The sequence below is a fragment of the Vollenhovia emeryi genome, unplaced genomic scaffold (genome assembly GCF_000949405.1).
Source record: "Vollenhovia emeryi isolate VEMERY1.0 unplaced genomic scaffold, V.emery_V1.0 DF939285.1, whole genome shotgun sequence".
Taxonomy (NCBI): Eukaryota; Metazoa; Arthropoda; class Insecta; order Hymenoptera; family Formicidae; genus Vollenhovia; species Vollenhovia emeryi.
The window spans coordinates 1300-6259 of record NW_011967081.1 but is presented as its reverse complement, the minus strand read 5'-3'; the positions used below and the strand labels follow the sequence as shown (position 1 = coordinate 6259).

At 44.5% G+C, this 4960-nt stretch overlaps 1 protein-coding gene across 1 annotated transcript in view; it reads right to left on the bottom strand.

Moving 5' to 3' along the window:
- LOC105559205 (beta-1,4-N-acetylgalactosaminyltransferase bre-4) overlaps positions 1–2120 on the bottom strand; it is a 162399-nt gene extending 160279 nt beyond the window's left edge. Inside the window, exon 1 of the mRNA XM_012007317.1 lies at positions 633–2120. The gene's annotated coding sequence lies outside the window, so the exon portion shown is untranslated. The remainder of the gene's footprint in view (positions 1–632) is intronic.
- Between the last annotated feature and the right edge of the window lie 2840 nt (positions 2121–4960).

The following is a 4960-nucleotide window of genomic DNA, read 5'->3' as shown; positions in this document are numbered from 1 at the left end:
GAGCCTCAATGAATTTAGGAAGGCATTTAGAATTCATCACATCTCAAAATCTCCTTCTCCAGGGAATATTTTACTCGATGGCCATTCCGAAACCATTTTGAGCGTTTCCGATCTGTCCCTCGAGTGAAATTTCCCTCGGAGAAAACGTTTCGGGACGTAAACTTGAATCTAAATGCGCGTTCCTAAACTCACAAAAACGTGTTGCAAACATTCTGTCCATCACTGTACGCATTTGTATTAAAGCGCATAAAATGAGAGCACATTAAAAAATATACAGAGCACATAAAAATATTAGTTAAACTACCACGGTTATTCATTATCGCGTGTACATTCGTAAACATTTACTTTTAGACACAGAGGCGCGCACACGCGCGCAATATAATACGTCAAAATACACTATATGGCATATGAGGCAATGAATAGAGGCCGATCTGACGCGAACAATACGTCGTTTAAGTTAAATCTGAAGCGGTACTTGACATTTCGCCCCGACGAAAAATAGGTCTCTGTCTCCCACCCTCTCCCTTCTCTCTCTCTCTCTCTCTCGACCTAACGTCTCGCCATCAGCTGTTACGTGAGCCAGCCTGACGTAATCCGTCGCAGATAAACAATAACACGTCGACACGACTCACCTCCGTCGTCGAGCCGCGATGACCGCGTCACCGTCACCCTGCCTCCTCGACGTGGACACGCAGCATCCGGGTCCCAGCGGAGCAGCGGGACGAGGGGCGGCACAACCGAGCGGCGTCACGTCCCGAAGGCGCGAGACGAGCGCGCCGACGTCGCGTCGCACTGCTTGCCAGTCCGGCGCTCGCGGACGCGCATATGGGGCCGGACGAGCGGACGAACCGACGTACGAGCGGGCGAAGGAACCGACGGGCGAGCGAGCCGAATAAACGAACCAAAGTAAACACGGTCGGTCGGAGGGACGGACGGACGGCCACGTGATCGCGTCGCGTCGGATCGGGTGGCGTCGTGCTTGTTCGGTGCAGCCTCCGCAGCCGGCCTTGTCGCGAGGACGGCCGAGGCCGTCCGTTAATTCGGGCGCGCCGCTCCCGAAGCTCGCGCTTGGCTGCCCCGTCTTTTCCCTCCCCTTTCACGCCGTCTCGCTCCTATCGAGTTATCGGCGCGCGGCCAGCGGCTCATCGACGAATCGCGGGCGCCGCGGCGGGCGTGCCGACGACCACGACGACGACGACGACGGTGCGTGGATGACGTCGCTCGCCACACGACGACCCACGACGACCGCTTGTCGCAGGGCGGAAGGGGCGCGGAGAAGCCGCTCCGCTAATCTCCACCGCGGAGGACATCTCGTCGCGAGAGACTGTCGCGCGCGGCCGCGAGCGCAACGACGCGCTGATTGGCGGAGCCGCCCGTGGCCCGCGATACCGACGCGGCGGGCCGCGTAGCGCCATCCGTCGGCGCCGACCACAACTCCTCGCGCACGCGAGAGGCAGGAAAGGCGCGCGATTCGTGATGCTTTTGACCTCGCGGGGCTGCATTTTCAACCCCCCTCGGGTATTACCGCACGCGCGAGGAGATACGAATTAAGACTGGAGAACTCGGTGTACTCCTGGCGCCCGAGGATACGACGGCGCCGCAGCGACGCCGACCCTGCGTGAGATTTCGGCCGGGATTTCCCAGATTTACGTGTCTCGAAGGATTACCGACGCGCGAGGGTCGAGTCTACGTCGCGCGATTGTTAAACTGGTCAACGGTAAACTCACTGCGATTGTGCGTACTGTGAAACGCGACGACCAACGCACGGGACCGATTCGCTGCCGTGTCCACGGTGCTCCTCGAATGGATCAACATGGCGCCGATCCCGGTAGCTACTACGCGGCGCTACCACGGCGGTACTACGCGAGTCACGTCAACGACGCGATATATCTCGAATAGCGAAACAACGAAGTTTCTCTCTTCCGAGGAACGAAAAAATGGAAACTTTACGTCAAGCCCGCTGCAGACTTTTTCCTGCTGGATTACTTGCGATTTAGTAAATTACTAGAAATCCTGAGGTACAATTATACACTCTAAATAATAACTGTTTGAAATTTTTTATATTTTTATTGTCGCCGTTTTCAAGATGTTTATTAGTGTGCAAAATTTCAAACATTTTATAAATGTTTGGTTTAAGTTGGTGTTTGATATACAGGGTGTCGGATTCGATATGGACGACTCCAAAGATTATAGTAGATTGGGTTAAACTGAGAAGAAAAGTTATAATGGTGTATTATTCTCCTACCACCAAAAAAACTTTTTCGGCACGGTGTCATATGTCGCGCGTTCTCTCGCTGCGCGCCGTTCGCCCGCTCACCGCTCCCCGCTCGCCACCGCTCATCGATCGATGCGTGACTCCACCTCTCGCTATCGATTCTTGAGAGATGTCAACAAACACACCATTTTGCATGTCTGCCGAGTCCGGTCTTCCGCTCCTCCGTGCACTTATTGGCTCAGACGTTTTTCTTAATTAGGCGATAATAATTACGGATTTTGTAAAATGGTATATAACTTTTCTTCTCAGTTTAACCCAATCTACTATAATCTTTGGAGTCGTCCATATCGAATCCGACACCCTGTATAATATTGCACACGTAAAAGTGTTTGATTTTCTGAATAACTGAACTTTTATGCAGATTAAATGTTTTATTTTTAATAATGCTATAACAAGCGTTGAGTTACGTTTTGCAAAAAAAAACAGTACATGTTTGTCAAAATTTTTTAAGTCTTTCAGTCTTAAAAAAGTTTTTATTAGAAGTTTGTAAGTGTGTTTGTTTCATAAGTGTGTAATTAGAAAGTGCTTGAAATGCAAATCTGTTTGAATTTGTAATAGTCATACACAAATTGTGTTTTATTTTGTTCCCGTTTGAAAATCAAACGTACATATCTGTTCAATTTGACTCGTGTTCGATTCTAGCAACACAATTTTTTCAGGTTCTGCAAAGTTTGAAAGTTAATCACTTATATGTATAAGTGTTTTAAATTCAAGCGCTTTTCTAATTGTGTTTGATAAGTCAAACATTTTTCTGTTTTAATGTTTATAATTCAAACACTTACAATGAACCGATTTTTAGAGTGTACTAATTTACTAAATCGCAAGCAATCCAGCAGGAAAAATAGCACCGTCTGCGGGCTTTATACGCGCAATTTTATACGTAATAATGTTAATGAGATTATTTCTTGGCAAGCGATCGATATATTGTAATTTTTTGTAATTATTTTACCCGACGATTCGTGTATTACCTTGCGCTTTTGATCTGAAAGCGACAAATGTTTAACTTGAACCGACAAAAATTTTCAAGCACAGCCATGTTTAGGCATATTTATTTTTTATCAACAGTTTATTTCGTGTACTACTTTCGTGTATTATTAAATGTATAAACTTATGTTGTTTTGTCGCCCTCCTTCAAAATGGCACGGAGCAGGTCTGCCATGTTTCTCGAGGCAAACTTGCAAGAAGCGCGAAGCAATTTGCGGATGAAGTCGTGGTTCACCAGACGGTGTGCTAAAACGACGTCCTCTTCGTCGTTCAGCTCGACGTCTCTCAATTCGTCGTACACGCCCGCTATTCCTTCGCGAAGACTTAGAGTGGTTTCAAAAAGATTCGCTTGTGACGCGAGCCACGGCAGACACGTGGACAGAACCGTCTGAAAAGAATCGACGAAAGACCACGAGATTGTCTAAGACGTTCAATAAAATGAATTATTATGAAAGGAGTGTATTTATTTTCATGACTATTGTATACCAATCTATGTTCCCAGATAACACAGAGAATTCAATTCTTCTTGAATTTCCGAGTTATGAAATGATTTCTTTTTCCCATTTCTGTTCTAAAAACATTTCTAAGATCTTAAAAAGTATTTGCTTTTATGTCACCAATTCTGCTCGCTTTTTCGTACACAAAAGAAATGTATTTAGAACAATTTTAATTTTACTTCCATGAAAAGGCGAAAGGTACAGGGAGACAAATTTTCCCTTAAAATTTACCTTGAAAATTATGTAATCGTGGGACAACATGGCATTTTGAAGAATTCTGTTTTTGAAATTCGAGCCCAGCAACCACAGTGCTCACACGTATGCCATGCATATATTTTATAATTCAACTCTTTCTTATTCGACGACGATGACTGACTTGTAATTAGTACCACTTGATAAGGACCCAAAAAAATAGGGTCAAAACGTTGTAGTAAACTAATAAAGCAACTAGCCAGTTGGGTTGACTATAAGTTTCCCGTCTCAATTTTTTAATCATTGCTAGAAATGAAAAAACGCGCGCTTCGCGCGCGCAGTTTGTAGTCGAGCATTGTATATTTGTAAGAACTTGTATACACGCAAAGAAGTAATTGTATGCGCAACGTCAATTTAAAATAAAAACTTTGTCACTCACTGATACGTTTTGCAACAGCAGAGTTGTACATCGTCAACTGCATATATTAAACTGTAAAAATACAAATACGTACATGATTATTATAGACTAATTATGTAAACTCGAAATGATTGTATTAAATATACTTTATATTTTATATTTAAAAAACAGGTATTTATTATAATAATTTTATAGAATACTGAAAAATTCTTCTTTTTAAATATAATCTCACAAAATTTATACGTATGGTTTTGTCTCTAACACTTATTCGAATCCTCGTTCGAATCATTTGAATAAATAAAATAAAAACACAGAACAGATACTTTATTTTGCAAGTAGCAAATAACAGAAAAATGTAAGACACTCACCTCACCGATTTCTCCGTTGTTGCCCGATGCCCTCTGGGCCTCCTCCTCCTCTCAGATTTCCTTGTGGCACTTACACAACACTCACTCGCGAAAATTACCGATCGCGCAAAATTTCGAGCACTGCCATACGCGATGTGAGATCCCGCAAAAACGCACGAAATATTGAAGAACGACAGAGCGAATTACAGCGCGAATGTCGAAGTCGCTTAAATTTCTCTCTTTTCCC